General features: G+C 44.0%; 1 protein-coding gene across 6 annotated transcripts in view; it reads right to left on the reverse strand.

Annotated features, from left to right (window-relative positions):
• PHACTR1 (phosphatase and actin regulator 1) overlaps positions 1-19,816 on the reverse strand; it is a 458,880-nt gene that overhangs the window by 31,474 nt on the left and 407,590 nt on the right. The gene's annotated exons all lie outside the window — the stretch shown is intronic.

Genomic DNA, 19,816 nt, shown 5'->3' on the forward strand with positions numbered 1-19,816 from the left:
CTTTTGCTTTTCAGATACTTATTTTATTTTTAGACATATGGCATCAGACTATGAGGGTAGCAATTTTCAGTGACCTCTAGCAAATTGCCTGTTTCCATCTTTCTAATCATAACTACCATATTTTGTATGTATTTTTTTTAATGAAAGTGAATTAAAATTAACTTTTCTTCCCAATTTTGGAAAACCTGGAAAAACTGAGCAGGCCTCAAGGATTGGAAAACCAGGATTAGGAATGCCTACTTTAGGGAGCCAAGGGCTTCATGCCACTCAACAAACACCAGATGCATGGTTCTCTAAGGCTCTAGGAAAAATGCATCCTCTTTTGTCTTTACTCCCGCCAGCATCCAATTTCTCCAGGCAGATAAATGTTTAGGAGCTCGAAGCTCCCCCAGGCTTCCCTCCTGACAACAGGGACCACTCCTCACTGGCTGCTGGGAAGGTCCCACCTGCAAACCTTCTGAGGGAATGAGTACTGACCACTCAAAGGGGGCTTCAGGCCACAGCTGAGGGCCGCAGCATCCTAAGGATGCTGGAAGTAAGTGCCAGAATTCTCCCAGTGTCCACCAGTGGTCACGCCCTTGCGGGGAGCTGACTTTGATCTTGCTTAAAGCTCCTCAAAGCAAGGGGCCCGCAGCTAGTTCACACCACGGGAGACGATCAAAGGCTCCCACACAATGGCCATTTGTCAAATCAAAATTCCCCCAGTGTGATTTCATCCTAGCCCAGGGGAGTCCTCAATAAAGAGGCATTAAAGTCAAATTAATTTTTAAAGAGGACGGAAAGCTGTTCCAGTAAGATGAATAAATATCCAGATGAAAGACTCCTAAGTTATGCTTAGTCAGAAACAGAAACCAGCAAAGCAATTACCTGCCTTAAAACTGGAAGAAAGAGGATTTACTTGTAGAAATGAAACAGTGACACAACTCCAAGGTGGATCTTGTATAAATAATCCTTTTCTTGTGTGATGCTCCTCCCAAGGCTTTAATTTTATACACAACAATATGTGGTGGTAAAAGGATGCTCCTCCAGCCCCCTCCCTCCCCAGTTAGAACTGGCCTGATGAAACACGTTCAACAGAGTCATCTACAAACGGACAGGCTTTCGACAGCATAGGGTTCAAGGACATAGGCTATTTCACCTGAATCTTGTATAAACACGGAAAAAAAAGTAGAATAGATATGCAAAAAAATCATCTGAGGCAGACGACAGAAAGCACTGACACACTTCAAGATTGTGGTTTTCTCCCCATTTTCTTCATTTGGCCTTTCTGTATACCCGGAATGGCTCGGCAGTTAGTATAACGATAATTACAAAATGATTACTACTCCCTGTTGATAAGAGAAGAAGCGCAGTGTGGACTCTAAGTACTCAGTCAAACCAGGAGTCTTCAGGAGGGAAGGGCCTCGGGGGTGCGTTCCTGCATTGCCGTCCTGTCGGGGATGGTCCCCCGTCCCCTTAACACGTTTGAATTTAGCATGTTCACACTGATGCTGTGGAAAGTAGCACCGTCTCATGTTCCCAGTTGGTGGAATAATGATGTCGCTGTCATTCAGTTTAACACATCTCCAGGAAACCACTTTGATTTTTGATGTTCCCAGTGTAAAAAAGTCTCGGTTAAGACAACCCGAGGAGGAGGGGGTGTTTCGGGGCCACTGCCAAGTTCTGCTTCTTCGGGGCAATGACAGAATCAAATGACTGCTGTACTTTTGGGCAGGTAAGAAGTACCCCAGAAGGGGCACCTGGGTGGCTCGGTCATTAAGAGTCTGCTTTCGGCTCAGGTCATGGTCCCAGGGTCCTGGGATTGAGCCCCGCATCGGGCTCCCTGATCAGCGGGAAACCTGCTTCTCCCTCTCCCATTCCCCCTGCTTGTGTTCCTTCTCTTGCTATGTCTCTATCTGTCAAATAAATAAATAAAATCTTTAAAAAAAAAAAAAGTACCCTAGAAGCAGTGCTAGGGAAAAGATACAACTGTAGTTGGATTCCTTTAGACTCTATGAATCTCGGTTTCATCAAGGCGGCTGGCTTAGTGCTGGAGGCTTTGCTAATATTGGAGAAGCAGTCCTAGGGACATAGAGACTCTCAAAAAATTTAGCTCCCCATAGATTAAATGTACCTTTGCTAAGTTGCAAAGACCCAAACCGCTTTGGAGAGGAAACAGTCTTGGTAATTCCACGGTCATAATTTCTAAAAATACATTTCCACCAAAAAGATAAAAATGAAGAAAAAAGAGTAAGACAACCCTCCTAACAAATACTATAATACATTTTTAAAATAAATAGCGTTAAAGAAAAAAAAAAAAAAAAGAGTAAGACAACCTAACAGGAACAATTTATTTATTGGTACATATATATTTTTAAGATTTTATTTATTTATTTGACAGAGAGACACACAGCGAGAGAGGGTACACAAGCAGGGGGAGCGGGGGAGGGAGAAGCAGGCTTCCCATGAAGCAGGGAGCCCGATGTGGGGCTCGATCCCAGGACCCCGGGATCATGACCTGAGCCAAAGGCAGACGCTTAACGACTGAGCCACCCAGGCGCCCCTCGGTACATATTTTTCATGGTTGTGATCTTACTACGCATTGGATTTAATGCCTTTTTTTTTTTTTTACTATTATAAACATTATAATTTGCATAATTATAATCTTAATGATTATATTGGATGAATAAACTGAATTTTATTTAGCTATCTTCCTATGGCTGATCATAATGGGGTTTCCCATGTTTTATGATATAATGAAACAGGAGGCTTTGCCAATCCCTTCCCTGCATAAAGCCTTTTCTGCAATTAGAATTCTCCCCTTTTAGGAGAAATTCCAATAGACAAAACTTCTGTGTATTAATATTTTAACATCTAAGTGACAGATACTTGAATCTTTTAAAATTGTTTTGTGAAGGGTTTCTCTATTTACATAGCATCTGATACATACATCTGATCTATGGACAGATCACATGAATTTCATAGCTTTTGGTCATTTCTTCAATATTGACCTTCATAACCATGTTTTATCTACATACCTACATATATATGTGTGTATGTATGTGTATATATATATCTGTATCTGTATCTATATATATCTATATATACACAAATATATATATCTCAATCTAGCAGAAATAAATTGAAACCATTCAACAAGTATGACAAATCCATTGTTAGTATCATTTATGACCAAGAATGGTAGTGACAAAAGTGAAGACCATGTGATTTGGATTCATTTAATATGGGGCTACAATGATGTTGCCACTGTTAAGTAACAGCTCTTTTAAAATTCCTCTTGTGACCTTTTCAAACATACACAAAAGTAGAAATAGTAATATAACTGACCCCATTTACTCATCATCAAGCTAAGCAATCAGCTGGGAATTCCCAATGTTTGGTAATTCCAAATTCTATTAATTTGAAGAGTATGTAACTCTCAGTGTCCTTTCTATTTACAAGCACGGTTTTTACTGGCATTTTAATTTGCATTACTAGAAAAACTTTTTCTTTTTTAGAAAGAACCTAACCCTCCCGATGAAGAGGAGTCTCATGGATTATCTGTACCTTCATCTATCAAGATCATCACTGTCTCTTGTTATGGGGGATGAGAAAGAGTTTGCTCTTTATACTAATATTAAAAATAATATTAAAAATAATATTACCCTATATAGTATTAGAACTTATTTTGATGTTTTACATGATCTTCTAAAATGAGCTGTAATAATGGTTTCCAAAATAGCACACAACAACTACCAGTAGAAGGAATGAGTAGTGGGAACAGGAAGAAGGGGGGAGGCTCTTGAGACCAGAGGGGTTGAGACGATGCTTCTCCGGCTTCAGTGGGCATCACAATTCCCTGGAGTGGGGCTGGGTTCCACCCCCAGGGTTTCTGCACCGGTAGTTTTCGGGTGGGACAGAGAATATGCATGGCTAGCAAGTTCTTGGGGGATGCTGGAGCTGCTTTGGCTGCTCAGAATTCCACACTCTGAGACCCACTGGCTTGGAGGTTAGGAATCAGAGATGCAAGAGAAACTGGGACGGCAACAGTGCCTTATCATGATGAGGTCTGGAGCAGGAAATGCCATTTATGGGGCTAACACGGAACAGAGACAGTTGGATTAAACCTCAAAGAGGACAAGAAAACAGGAGGTTGCATTTGTCTAACCAGGGATCGTGAATATGAACTTGTCACAAAGGAATATGGGACTGGGGAGAGCCGGAGGGGAGAGTGGAAAATTAAAAATGTGAGCCAGCTGCAGACATATTTAACAAGGTAAAACCAGGTCACAGAAGTGACAAGAGAACATGATGCGGAAGTGAGTGTAAGTCAAGGTTGTAAATTTTAAACGAGACACAGAAAGCAATGGATCTAAGCTATAGAACTGGTCATAGAAATTGTACCAGCCTTCTCTTCGTGAGATGTAAGAAATGAAGATGTTGGTAGAGGCAGGTTAACAACCAAATCAAGGAGAGTGAAGGGAAAGGTGACGGTGAATTAATTCATTCAACTGGCAAACATCTGTCGAGAGCCTGTAATTAACAACACGCATCACAACCCAGAAGCCGCAAGCTCTCACAGCGACCTTGTGAGTAAGGCAGACGTTTGCTTTCAGCACCTTCTGATACATGTAGAAACCCCTGCCTGGTCTGCTGTCCCCCGAGCCCTGGAGCTCTACCACAGCCCATCCTGCCTCCCCTCCCACAAACCAGGCACGGCGCCAAGTGCTAAGGGAGGACAAAGACAACACAGATGAAGAAATGCAGAAACACAGACACCCGGAGGAATTAGTGTGACAGGTGGAAAAAGAAGCGAGAGTGGGAAGAAAACCCTGAGACGCTGATGAAGAGAAATAAGAGCTGAAGTAAGATACAAGACTTGCGCTCTGCACAGGAGACCACGTATTTGAGGGGGATTTTGTCTCGCATGGAATTTTCTTTAATGTTCTGAAAGTATGATTTACGTAACAGTTGTGATCCAGAGAACTGGCTCAAAAGATACATTAAAAAATGTTTTGTTTTGGTTTGGTTTATGTAGGAGTTATATCCATCCACCTAGAACCAGATGTCACCTTTGTGTCTATATTCAAGGGTTTTTTTTTGTTTTAATTTTCCTCGATTATTGTTTTGCTTTAGGAATACTCTCTGGTTTTAGGGTGACTGACACCTTCTGATCAATGAAATTTTCTCAAAGCTTAAGCTTAACTCAAGTTTTTTTTTAAATTTTATTTTATTATGTTATGTTAGTCACCATACATCATCAGTTTTTGATGCAGTGTTCCACGATTCATTGTTTTTGTGTAACACCCAGTGCTCCATGAAGTACGTGCCCTCCTTAATACCCACCACCGGGATAACCCATCCCCCCACCCCCCCCTCCCCCTCTAGTTGTTTTTTTAAACATGAAGGTCACATGGAGAATGGGCAACAGGAATTCTTTTAGGTTTTCACAGATAGCCACGGAACAACATTTACATTAAACAACATTAAAAATCACATAAAAGATATTTTGTTCTGAGAGGGCTCACGGTTCATGGCGCTTTGAAGTTGAAGACAAGAAAGTATCAATTTTAATTCTGAAAAAATATTTTATTTTTTAAAAGATTTTATTTATTTGAGAGAGAGAGAGAGAGCACAAGCAGGGGGAGCAGCAGAGGGAGAGGGAGAAGCAGAATCCCCACTGAGCAGGGAGCCCAACGTGGGGCTTGGTCCCAGGACCCTGGGATCATGACCTGAGCTGAAGGCAGATGCTTAACCGACTGAGCCACCCAGGTGCCCCTAAAAAAATACTTTAATATAAACTTAAGCTCTCCCCCCAAATCTGATTTTCTAGGATATGCATATGGATTATATAAAAACCTATGTTTAAAAATGCATTTCTAGTTGGATAAGACATCTTTAGTTAAATAAGTAATAGTTGACTTTTGAGTATAAAGTATTGCTTCACATCTATACATTGAACCATTATGGCAATACATTTCACATGGACCAAAAAAAAAGTAAAACTTTAAAACTAGAATACATAGTATAAGTAAGTGTGCACACACATATTTATTTATTCAGACTGCATAAGAGGGAAGCCAGATGGAGAGTTTTTGGCTTACAAAACTTTTCGATTTTTAATTTGCAAAATAAAATGCTGTATGCCAAACATAAAAAGAGCAGTGTCCTGGGGAGACAGGAGCAAACACAGCTAATAGAAGACGGACTATTCCAAGTATGGAGAGTATGTGTACAAATAAAAGTCAAGTGTCCCAGGTGCCTCTTGGGAAATGCAGAGACTTGCTGGGAATGAAAGAAATGCAAATGAAGTGACCATGTGGGTGGTGCCCAGACATTAAAAAATGTATCTGAAATAATGTCAAGTACAAAAGCAGAATGGAGAACCATGTGTACCTGTGGATCGGGATCACATCAAAATGAAATATGCGTGCAGGCTGACTAAGTTCCTAAGTAAATTTGGCAAGATAGAAGTGGAGTTTAATGATCATTAAAACTTTTTTCCTGTAAAGATGCTACTACATTTGTAAAACAAACAAACAAAACAACGTAAAAATTGCATGCCGCTTTGTTACATTAAATGAAAAAATAATAGTTTTCTTTGGAGGGAAAACCCCTTCCTCACTCCTCTGGTTTCTTGAGGAGGCACTGATTTTCCCTAAGTCCTCATTTTTTTTTTTTTTGGCCTGGCTTCTTATCCTTCTCTGCAGTGACCTCATCGTTAGGTCCCTGTTTCTCCACGGGGTAGAGCGGATCTATCCAAATGGTGAGTGCTGGAGTGTACTCTGCATTTCTCCTCCTTACCTTAGACCAGACTTTCTTCTTGGGGGGCTGATGTGAGGTCCAGCTTGGGAGGAGGGCACGAGTCATTGTCAATGGCTTCCTCCAGACTAGCCTTTACCAAGAGCACTAATATTGGACCCTTCAAATCCTTAGGCATCTGGAGCCTCAGGAGAAGAGAATGCTTCTTCTATCTCAGGTAAAAAGAAATGGAAGGTGACAGACAGGATGGTGTTATAAACCATGCTCTCCGTGTGTCCTCGAACAGAAGAGTGCTGGTGAGCACCCCTAACTCAATCTCGGGAGGGCTGTGTGGGAAGAGAGAAGCAGCAGGTATGATGGAAAGAACCCAGACTCTCAGCACGGGGAGAGCCTTGTTCTTATTTTTGCCATCATTGGCTTGCAACAAGTCACTGAACTTTTGAGACTTCAGTTTCTGTCCCTTGAAAACAAAAAAGGGCTGTGTTGGATAATGCCCAACTTCCTTCCAGATCAAAGTGCTATGTGTAGGACAGTGGGAAGAAATGAGAATAAGTACCCCCCCCAAACTTACAAATAAGCCTAAATAACAGAGAAGCTAAAACAGCAAATCATGTTTCATTTAGACTTTCTTTTTCTTGTCTGACTTGCTCTCTTTGGGTCTATCACAAGAACTGGGAAATATATTAATGGAGTTCAGGTTTATTGTTTGCCAATAAAGTGTTATATTTTTATTTAAAAAAAACTGTTAAGTTTTAGCATAGAGCTAGAAGCCTGTGTTCTACCCACAAAGCCTCTCTATTATATACAGTAGAAAGACAGGGAGAAAAAATGGGACAGTGAAAGGGATGGTCAAAGAAATATTTTTAAGCATTTTGGAATGCCAAGTACAATGCTGGACATTCTCTATCTAATAGTAACAACCCCTTAAACAACATGTTGGGAATTTATTATGAGCCAGGTACTTGTTCATTTAATATATACATAAAACAGTTCTGTGGGGTTGGTACCAAAATTCCCCTCCCTGTAGAAAGGAAAGTGAACACCAGATGGTTTAAATAACTTATGTAAAGTCATATAATTGGTAGGTAATGAGCTAGTAAGTGGTGAGAGTATGTGATCTCATTTAAAATGACTTATTTTGAGATTTTACTTCCTCAAGGATGGGGAAAGAACAGTATAGCAATCCTTTATAAGTAAGACACGTAAATGACAGAGTTAAAACCCAGATTCTGCTACTGTTAAGTCCTTGCAACAGAGAAGAGTGAATGACATCATGAAATCCTGGCTACAATTATGCTCCCATCCTAAAGAACATCGACTACCTAAGTGAAGCATCACGTGTCAATCTTACACCGGAAACCTGAGCAGCATTAAACTGCATCTTTGTTGCTAATGCAAATGTGTAGAATCTACACAGGCACGCTGGTGAAAAATTCAAACACATTTTCAGTTACTGGTGATCCTCAATGGCTATCATTAAAGCAAACCCAAAAAGTGAATCCACCTATGTGAAAGCAGACCATTAGCTTTGTGAAGATCCGTAAGGAGAGCCTACTGCAAGCATTTGCTAACTCGTGTTTCCCTTTGAGACAAGAGCCACTATTCAGCCCATTCCATGTTCTCATTTTAGCTTCCCAGACATGCTCTTTGACCAAAAAAGGGCACCTCCACCGGGTGGATGATGAGTTAAAGTGGAAGGTGTTCTCCCAAGAAAGTGTTCCTCTCGTAGTGGTGGTTCTAATATTAGTAAGGCACGAAGTAAAGACTTCATTGACTTCTTTTTTCTGGAAACTAATAGACTTTTTCCACTAGAGCAGGAAAAAACCCACCTCTGAAGGCGGCAGAGTCACTGTTTTGAAACCCACAAAGGTGTCAATTGAGCCACAATATACAGAGCTTTGGTAAAGCTCCCATTAATCCCGACCACCTTTTAAATCATTGTAATCAAAGCTCCTAGAGGCTCTCATAGCCAAATGATTTGCGGAGCAACAGTTAGCTAAGAAAGAATTTATCTAAGGATTTTACTGAAAGGTTAAAAGCTTTAAACCTAAGAAGTTGGAAATGGTTCTCTGGCATGTGTCAACTTTCGTGGGAGATATTTTCTTCAATTTGCCTGAGTTCAGGGAATGGATGTAATTAAACTAAAATGGTGCTACAGATAACATTTTGTAGAATTTTAAACATGCAGAGAAAGCAATACATGCCTCTCAAACATTGCCTGTTTGCGAATGAATGCATCTGATTCCTGAGTATTTAGAAAGACTTGAACTGAACATCTTTGCAAAAGCAAAACAAAAAAAAAACCCCAATACACACACACTCTCTCTCTCTTTTCTGGTGGGCTTTCTTTTCCACTGTGGAAAAGTCATTGTGAGTGTGTTTGTCGGTCTCTGTGTTTACAAGTCTCTGTGTATCACCAGGATTTGAGGCAGACACTAGAGGATTCTGTAGGATCAGGGAACCTGTATGTTAGGAATCTACAAGTTAGAGAATCTTCCACTTGATTTGCAACTACAAGTCTTTGGATTATTCTGACCAGCTGATACAGAGGAATGACTGTGCAAGAGCCATCTGTCTGTCTGACATAAGCATCTTTGTAACTCAGGGTCCTTTTGAACCTACTGCCTTGAAAATCTGTACAAGATGTAGTTCAATATCAGAATTTAATTGATGCTGCAATACTCGGGACGATTTCTTACACAGAATGGAGTGGTACATGTTTTTGTGCTCAGAGAATCACCTCGCCTTTTTTAGCGTTGCTACTGTTCTGGATTTCATTTCCTATTTTGAAATTAATAAGAGGCCTTTGCCTGAGCCATTAAATATGTGAGGTGCAAGGACTTCCTGTCACAAAAATGACATTGACCTTGGGGAGCTTGTTTCGGTTGCACTTGCATGCCGCTGTTTTCTGCTGGATTTATCAGCATTTCCCGCCTCTACTGGACCTCATGGTAAATACACCATAGCTCACGTGGATTCTCAGCTGCTTGCAGGGACTGCAAACTCCTCATTGTGTCACATGGTGGTGTCTCCCTCCCAGAGCTGTCTTTCATCTGTACTGGGGACAGCTCTGCCTGTCCCCCATCTCCACACCAAAGGCCAATGGCTCTTACATCATCTATCCTGATGAAGTATGAAGGCTCTGACCATGATTTCCAAGCAACAGCTCTGGCTCTAAGGTTTGTAGCTGGAAGAGGATTCACCATCTTGCTATTCCTAGGCATTTTGATATCAAAAATGCAACTGGGGCGGGGACTGAATATGAAACGAATGGGATGTCACAGCTTCTCCTCTATGCTATTATGCGATCATGTGACTCCCGACAGAATCACACTGCAGCGTTGTGCAAGGGGCCTTGCACAGTTATTAGGGTAGCCCAGCTGCAACTGGAATCCAAGATTAAAAAAAAAAAGTGCTCAATGGCTAGAGTGGGGGAGGGAAGTGACAGGGGCTGGCCATTTCCAGACAGGGGTAAGCAACTCTGTTTCTCTAGCTGGGTTCCCCAATATAGGGCACCCACTAGCCACAGGCAGCTATTCCTAGTTAAAACTAAATAAAATTTAAAATGCAGACCCCCTCAGTCACACTAGCCACACCTGAGGCACTCAACAACCACGTGAGGCTAGCTAGAGGCTGCTGGGGTGGCCAGCACAGATGATGCCAGAACATTTCTGTAAGGGCCAAAAATTCTACTGGACGGCACTGCTCACGACAGACTTGAAAATCACAATCATGGCCCTGATGAATATGAAAAAGGGAACGCATTTCTGGAACTGGGAGGCTGAAAGGGTGCGGCTAACCTGGCCCACATCACAGTAAGAGGGCAGTTTAGCGGATAATGTTTCCAGCTGAAAAATTAAGAGAGGGCTGGGGAGCGAAGACGTGCTCCAGGGTGCATGCGGATGGAAGCAGCAAAGGGTTACGGAGGTGGGCACACCTGCAGAGAAGTCCTGAGGCCTCATGCTGCAATTGCAGCTCTCCCGGGGGCCACTAGGGAGAATCGAGGCTCACAGGAAGGGGAACCAGGAAGGGGAGGCAAGCAAGGGAAGGCAGGCATCTAAGAAGAGCGGAAGAGCAGAAGAGCAATACAGGTCTGGTGGAGAGCACTGTGAACATTTACTGAGTACTTACTCTGGGCAGGCAAGGGCTGAAAAGGCCAACCTGGACTCCGTCCTTGGATCCTCCAATGGCCCCATAAGGGGACAAGCAAGGGCAGGATGGAGTTGAAGAGTATGCCACCCTGTGGGTATTCCCTGAGACACTAGGAGGACCCCCTGGTTGGTAACTGATGGCCTTCAATCAAGCAGGCCAAGGACCGGGCACAGGGAGAGAGGAATGAGGGAAAGCATGGCTTCGCTGGCGGGAGCAGTCAGGGTCCTGTGGTTGCGTTCACTCTGAAAGCAGAGTCCCGAGAGATGAGAAGCCCTGTGCGTTGTATACACAGAAGACGAGAGGGCTGGGACCAGAATCCTGGGCGTGGAGCTCCTAGCGGAGTGCTACTGTTTTACAGATACTTACGTGGGGGTTGAAGTTGAATGCCCTGCTTTCCTGTCTAAATCTACGCAAGTCCTCGGCAAGTCAGGAAGGGCCTTCTAAGTATGATCAGCTTTCCTTCTACTAGCTACTAGTCTTCCAACGTTTGGCTGGCCTTGGCACTGCAAACGTCAGTGCAGACTAACGACTACAGACTGATCACGCCTCAGTAGGCTGGGGCCATGTGGGTTGGCGGCCGTGATGCCCACCATACCCACGGTAGCCTGCCCTGCCTGGACTGGCAGTTGGAAAGGGTGGTATGGTGATGGGTCTTCCAAGGATAACTCCTACTAGGCAGTAGCCCATGGGAGTTGACTGTCTGTAATACTTTGGTTTATGGAAACATCTGTCAAAACTAGGGCAAAAGATACCAAGAAGAGATAGTCCTCTCTCTTTCCTCTGGATATGGTGTCTGCACGTGATGCTGGGATTCCTGCAGCCATCTTGTTACCATGAAGGGTTGGAGCCCGATGATGGCATCCCTTAGCCATGTTAGTGAACGGATGAATTAACCAACCCTGGAGCTGTCCTACCACGAGCTTTTATTATGTGAGGGTCATTCATTCACTCAGCCACTCATGCAGGCAATAAATATTAAATAAGCACTGAGAAATGCCAAGCATTGCTTGAGGCATTTGGATAGGACAAAACACAAAAGATCATTGGTCTAAATTTGCTTATTGCTTCCCCCTCGAGTTAAGTCTTTGTGACCTGAAACCAGAACTCTTTTAACTTATACCCTGCTGATCACACATTGGCTTCACAGGTAACTTAAAAGCCTACAATTAAGCATCATACAAATAATCCAAAGGGCACTTCTTGGTCCATATCTTATGTGACGTGTCTATATTTGACACTTTAGAGTACTTTTTTTCCCAAAGTACTGCCCCTCATCTTGGCTTCCATTCTGATGCACATTTACAGTTTACCTCCTATTTTTCTGTCCACTTCTCAGTCTTTGAGGGTTTTTTCTTATTATAAGACCATTTCTGCTTTACTCCCAGAACATTTAATGTTGGGGTTCCATGGGGTTTTCTATCAGGACCATTTATGTTCTCATTCTATATCTTCTCTGAGAACTATCATCAATTTGTGTGACTTAATGACCATTTATACAACGACTCTTCCAAACCTGCATTTCCAACTCTCTCTTGAGCTTCAGATCTGTATATTTAGTGGTCTGTGTAGACATTTGGGTATCTCAAACTCAGTGTGGTCAAACCATGGCAATGTTTTATGCCCTCAGCTTGCCTGTTTTGGGTCCCCAGCTCAGTGAATGGTCCCAGTATCTGCCACCCAGTTGCCCAAGCCAGAATCCTGAGTATCAGCCATGTCTACACCCTCCCTTTCTCTTCCCCAAATCTCACAGTCACAAGGCCCTCTTGACTCCATCTCCTCAAATTCTCCAGTCTGTCCTCTCCCCAGTCTTCCCCGCTCTGATTCCTGCTACCCCCCATCATGTCACTGAATCCCAGCAATGGTCACTAGCTGGACACCCTGACTCATGTCTTAGCCTCCTTCCATGTTCTTCTCCGTAGGCAGAGCAATGAGGCTGCAAATCTGATCATGCAGAAAACCCTTCCAAAGCCCCTCACTGCTCTCAGGATAAAGAATAAACAACGAGTACAGTTTTCCTGCCTGTATGATCCGCCCCAACACCCCCTCACCTTACAGACCCACTGAACACACACTCTCTCCCTCCCCTTTCCCCAACTTGATGCCTCCATGTGGGCTAGTCCTTCCCCTTGTGACATTCCCGCTACCTGTCCAGCTTCTCTGGGATAATTCTCAACACATGTCAGGTTTCCTCTGTGACACCACTCCTTCCAGGATGCCTTCCCTAAGTCCCCAGGCCTGGGTGGGTGATGCTTTCATGTGCCCCTGCATATCCCGTACTTTCCCTGTCATAACTGCGGAGTTCCTGAACCCTAGTCCCAGGACTGCGGGATCCATTAGCCAGGAAAACCTGGCTTGTCCCTCCTTAGTACTCCCGGTGCCCAGGATCACACCCGCAACATAACAGGTATTCAACAAATATGAAAGTGATGTGTAAATTGACTGGGGATGCTTGCTCATGGCTATAACAATAATTTCAGTCATTGTTTGGCTTGGGACGGTGATTTTTGTTTTTTTGTTTAAAGAACGATATAGCTTAAGAGACTTTTGATCACAACTTCTGTTTATTCTCTTTATTGTTTAAGGCACTTTCCAACTACCCCACTAGGGCAATGCACTGTACTAAGCTCTGAGGTGCTTCACCAGGGATTACATGTTGCTGATGCTGAAGATAAACACTCTTTTTATTTCCACACAGCTACTCTATACCACAGCTTTCAGAAGATGCCATTTCTAGGTAAGGCATCAGAAACAGCAAAAAATGTGACAAAGTAATCATGCCTGGTAAAAGCTGTGAAAGCATTTCCCACAAACTCCGACTTGAAAAGTCTATGCACCTGGGGTACCCGATAAACAACGGGACTTAAGAAGGCCTGAGCCTACTACGTTCATCTCCTCTGATACACTGGAGAATTTTTATTTTAATTTTTAAAATATGATGACCTTTTAATTTAAATATCAGGCTTCTTTCCCCTTCTTCTCTTGAATTCCAGAGAAGGGAAAATGCAGCCTTTTGCATAAAAGAGTTGTCCATTTCAGGGAGCTTCCGTTTGTGCTCATAATTAAAAATAACACCTTCCAAAATGTTGCTCTCACTCAATTAAGGCAAAAAGCACACCTTAGTGCACTTTACTATTTGTCGGGAAATGTTATCTCTAACTCCCAGCACACGGTGGAAAGGAGGTTGCTCACCAGCATCCAGTCAGTTCTATTCTGACATGCCCCCAGCTCTCCTTCCCTCCCTGGTGGGCTCTCTCCTTCCCGGGGTCTCAGTGGACTACCCTGGAGACTCCTGGGAGAGCTGCCGGGCCCCAGCTACAATTCTTGCACGTTCTAGCTCCCCTTTAGGGTGTGGACGTGAGTCCCAGGCAGGGGCGATGTGGTATCATCCCACAGCTGAGAGATGGCCTCCATTCCCTCTCCTGCCCTCTTGATCCCTGATATCCACGTGAATTAAACACACCCATCCTTTATGGACCAGGTTACCCTGGAGGAGAACTGAGGTTTTCTAGTAAAATCCAGCACAATCGCCACTGTTAACCCTGATATTCTTCAAATCCAGCATTATGTTTATTTGTAGAGATTACTTGCAACAACACTAATAGCCATACTTACCAAGATCCTCTGACTACCAACTGGCAACATATTACAAAGTTTTCCCGTGTTCCCATAAATTCCAAATGGAGGACATACCGGCTTAGCAGCAGTTTTAAGCATCTACACTCTCACAGGCGGCCATGTACCCATTGACAAGGCAATGACCTTGCTGGGCTTCCACCACTTAATCTCTACAGTGGACAAATAACACTAGCTTCGCCAGGTGACCTGTTGAGATTCTTGCTAAGTCTGAGAAATATTATCACTATTTTGCTAATGGCCAAACCATGCACTGTTTTCAGGATATTTTTCTCCTTAACACTTAAAAGCCACTACTTGAAAAGTAGAGTATGTAGCATCCATCTCCGTAAACATACACATAATAATGATATTGCCTATTTAAATAACTGGCAATGAAGTTTCATGGACCATAAAGCTGAATAAACAAGGGGTAGCCGAGAATTAGGAAGTTCACCAACACAAGTGAATAAACCAAGGGGTGTGAACGGGCAGAGACAGCCTCTGGTTTGCACACGTACTTCTTTCATTAAACGTTTACTGCACATCGACTATGTCCCAGGCCCTGCTGGAGGCTCTCGGGCTCTATCTGTGAACAACCCAGACCAAGATCCCACCCCAGGTGGTGGAGATTCCATTTCAGTGAGGAAAGACGGGTGAGAGAAAGGGTTACACAATAAATAAGGAATTTATAGAGCCTGTTTGAAGGTGGTAAGAGACAGAGCCTAAAAAAGGAAAGAAAACAGAGCAGGGGGAGGGGATGAAGGACGTAGGGAAGGAGCGGCAATGTCAAATCTGGTTGTTGCAGGGTAAGCTTTATCCAGAAGGTGACCTCTGAGAAAAAAAAAGAGAGTGAGTTATGTGGATGGACATCTGGAGGAAGAGGATTCCAGGAGAGGGAGTGGCCAAAGCAGGGCTGGAGTGTCACGAAGAGGAAGTTACGAGGGGTACCTGGGTGGCTCAGTCAGTTAAGCTGCCTTTGGCTCAGGTCATGATCCCGGGGTCCTGGGATCAAGCCCCGCATCAGGGTCCCTGCTTAGCGGGAAGCCTGCTTCTCCCCCTCCCTCTGCTCCTCCCCCTGCTTGTGCGCACGCTCTCTCTCTCTCAAATAAATCTTTTTTTTTTTTTTAAAGCAGAAGTTATGAGAAGGTACGGCCAGACAGTCGAAGCAAACTTAGGGGCTGGAGGGCAAATCACAGAGGGCTTTGTAGGCTGTTGCAGGAGCTTGGAGTATCTCCTAGTGAAATGGGGAGCCACTGCAGACTCTGAGCCGGGGGGCGGGGGGATGTGCTCTGATTTACAGAGAACTGAGAGAGAGAGAGGCAAATGCAGTATAGAGGCTTGAATTTAAAAGGAACAAAATGAGTCAAAGTGTTTTTGGAAGTAAGTGGTAGGACCCATGCCCCCATTTCAGGCACGGATCATTTAATTTCTCTATGTAAGTATCACCTCCTCCAGAAGTTCTCCATGATTGCATTTATCTAAAACCATGGCTCCACTTAATGATTTTATTTTTTGACCCTGCTGCTTTGTTTTTCTTCATAGGGCTTATCACTCCTTGACAACATATCACATGCTTATTTAATTATTTCCTATTTCCCTTAGTAGAATAGAAGCTCTGAGAAGGTGAGGATTTTGCTCTTTTGGTTATCACTGTAGCTCAACACGTAGGGGACCACCAGGCACAGAGGGGGCACTCGGTACCAACTTGTTGAATGAAGAAACGAATGTGAGTCTAAGAGAACCCTTACATTCTGATTCAAACACACAGGCAACAAGGTTGGGAAATGAACAGTTAAAAAATAAGCTATCACATTACAGATTATTTTCCACCACTAGTTGGTTTTAACATTTTTACAGTTTAGAATGATGAGGGCCCCTCTCAGTGTTTACCTTGTGTTCTTCCTAAACCTGCTGTATCCACATTGTGGAAATTTTGGAAAATGGGACTAAAAGAATTTATGATTTCATGTCCCTACTACATCATGACTAACAATGAAAAATTTTCTTTTTACAGAGTCTTCAAAGTGGCCTGCATTCTCACATGGTCTCAATATACCCAGAGAATAAACCGTTTTCTCGGATTTTAAAATTTTTATCTAAAGTCCCTTCTGGATTCTTAAATTATGTGATTCTATACGGAAATCAATAAAAAAGAAAAAAAAAAACCCACAAGCTACTGAGTGGCCTTGTGCTCCTTACTTCTAACACATTTTGTTAAATGAAGGATTCCTGACCTCATTCCTATAGACACTTTTTTTCCCTCTTCCACCCAAACTCTCATTTTGCCTGATTTGAATGTATGTCCCAGTTTGGGCTTTGTAACCTGCTAAGAAAAATATAAAGAATTTTGAGGAGAACTGTCAGAGTAGTAAAATTCACCCTGCCCAAATGTTGATAAAGCTCGCCTCCCTACCGTTTACCTTTATCCTTTCTATGAACAAGTGGGGTATTAGTAAGCAAAATCGATCACGTAAAGAAGCTGGAGGAGGAAAGCTGCCTACCAAGGGCAAACCGCTTTCCAGCACGTTGGCAGGCTGATGCGCCTGGAGTCGTGTGTGTTAATGCAGGAGGAAGCACAGAATGAGGAATTACCAGCCAGACAATAGGGCATGACTGCTCCAGATCTCTGAAATTTCTCTTGGAAACACGCAACTTGGAAAACGATGAAAAAGTCCCTTTGCCGCTTGCTGTTGACTCAGGTTGCGGCAACAGAGTTTTAGGTGTTTTACCCACCAGAATCCCAGCTATAGCAAGAGGACTGATGTCCTAGAAAGGGATGGGGGGGACAGGAAAACCTAAGCGGAGGTGTAGGAGGGGAAACTGAATCAGGCTGGGGGTGGGGTGGCTTGCGTCAGCCCCCCCACTTGGCTAAGAGGGGGTCGCAGATCCTTGTACCTCAGATAAAAGGGGGCAAGTGATGTTCCTTCTGAACCCTTGCGCCTGCTGACTGAGGGTGAGGCATGAAGAGGGTCTCGACACCTGTAAAGGGTGAGGATGACTACTAATAATGGGGTGTTGCCACCTCTTGAGAATTTATGGGGTGACAGCTACTATTCTATGTGACATGTTGTTAAGAACTGAGCTGTATCCTTCCCACCTCCCAAATTCCTCTGTTGAATCCCACACCCCCGGTGTGACTGTATTTGGAGGAAGGGCCTTGAAGGAGATAATTAAGGTTCAATGAGTCATAAGGGTGGGGCCCTGATCCAATAGGGCTGATGTCCTTCTAGGAAGAGAAAAGGACACCAGGAGTGTGTGTCCACGGAGGGAAGGGCACGGGCGGACACAGCGAGAAGGCAGCCATCTGCAAGCCAAGCAGAGAGACTTCACCAGAAATCAGTCGTGCAGACATCATGATCTCGGATTCCCAGCCTCCAGAACAGTGAGGAAGGACATTTCTGTTCTGTTACGGCAGCCCTGGCAAACTCACGTCCATGTGTTATCCCGTGTAAACCTCATTACGACATTATCCACACTTTCCAATAAAGAAAAGGAAGCACAGAGAAGGTAAGCAACTTGACTAAAGTTGCACAGCTAGTTAGTAGTGGAACTGGAATTGAACCTAAGCAATCAGATGCCAGGGCCCATGTTCCTAACAGCTCATATAAGGTAACATGATTAATATCCACAGTGATACAAATGGATGCTTTTTTTTTTTTTTTTTAGAGAGTGAGTGAGAGTACATGAGTGGGGCAGGAGTAGAGGGAGAAGGAGGGAGGAAGAGACTCTCAAGCAGACTCCCTGTTGAGCACGGAGCCCAACGTAGAGCTCGATCCCAGGACCCCGAGACCATAACCTGAGCCAAAACCAAGGGTCGGATGCTTAACTGACTGAGCCCCCCAGGTGCCCCTCAAATGCATGCTTTTTATCAGGAAAACCCATAGCAAATACAAAGTTCTGCGTGTACTCTGTGCAATGGATTTCTGATTTTAGTCCCTCTCTTCTCCTCTTCCCATCATCCAAACAAGAAACATTTTTGCGAGCCCTATCGATCTCAAGCATTATGTGAGGCTGGGGGGACCAGGCAGGAAGCTCTGAGGGCCGTGTTCTCCTGGAGGGGACATGCTAGTAAGGAAAGGCGGCTGACAACAGAACAGAAAAGTAGAGACGGTGACAGTGAAAAGACAAGTCAGGAAGGGGTGGTGACAAGTGGAGGCTAAACGGGTCCCTCCATCCCCAGCCAGCTACTGAGCACACACAATAAAGCAGCTGGAAACTGCCAGCAGGCCCTTACCTCAATGCCCCCCATTTCTGTCTCTAGAAAATGAGGCTTTTGCTCTAATAACCTATGACTTCTCTGGTTAAGTCAGGAGTTACTTGGGCAATACTTTCCTTAACCCAGTTATGAGATGGGATGGGAATAAGAAATGCTACAGTCGAATGTATTCTCTAGAATGTTCCAGAAGGTGTACAGTAAGAGCTATAAAGGTTGCAAGAAGACAGGAGGGAGGGAAAGGGATCGTTTCATTGGATCTGAGTGGGCTTTAAATGCGATGCGAGTGTTTATCTAAGCAAGTGGATGCTTATTATGCAGTCTGATCTGCTGCAGAGTGCTAAGGAGGAAGCAGGAAGACTTAAGGTCCATGCAGGGGAGGTCTGGGGCTTGGACAGAAAAGACACTGGAGAAACGTGACGCTGTTGTGGATTCCTCTTCCCTGGAGAGCTTAATCAACCAAAGACCGGTATTTTGGTAAAGGCCTTACCCAGGAGGAGAAGGATAAAGTGGCTCACAAAAGGGATTTCCTGGCCCCAGGAGGCTCTGCTAGTTCTACAAGGTAGTCTGAAATAGCACCACTTCACCCCGTACCCCCAGCACCCCTACCACGTAGGACAGGGCAGAGCCCCTTCCTACCTGGGGTGGCCATCTGTACCAAGAAAGAGTACTTGAGGAGTGCCACCAGGAATGCCCACGTGACGGGAGCGGATGACGTGACACATGCCCAAGGCGTAAGGACCAAGTCATTGACAATGGCGGAGTCAGAGGCGTGTGTTGAAGTAAGAAACACGACCTGCCTTTTTATATCAGACTACAAGCCGGGCCTGCGGAAGACTCACAGAAACATGGTCAGCACAGAATGACAGGGTTGCCTGAACTGTCCTGATGACTCTTTACAGTAGAATATGTGTTTTAATCATCTGGCCCACCAAATAACACCAGCTTCAAACAAGAGTAAGACTTGAAACAGACAATTACTGGTGCTGACTGCATCAAGATGGAAGGTGAGAGTTCGTCATTTCATAGAGAACCTTAACACAGAGAGTGGAAGGGAAAGAGGGAAGGGAGGAGAGGAGGGGAGAGGGGGGCGGA

This window comes from Leptonychotes weddellii, chromosome 8 (genome assembly GCF_054177405.1).
Source record: "Leptonychotes weddellii isolate Sample4059 chromosome 8, ASM5417740v2, whole genome shotgun sequence".
Lineage (NCBI taxonomy): Eukaryota > Metazoa > Chordata > Mammalia > Carnivora > Phocidae > Leptonychotes > Leptonychotes weddellii.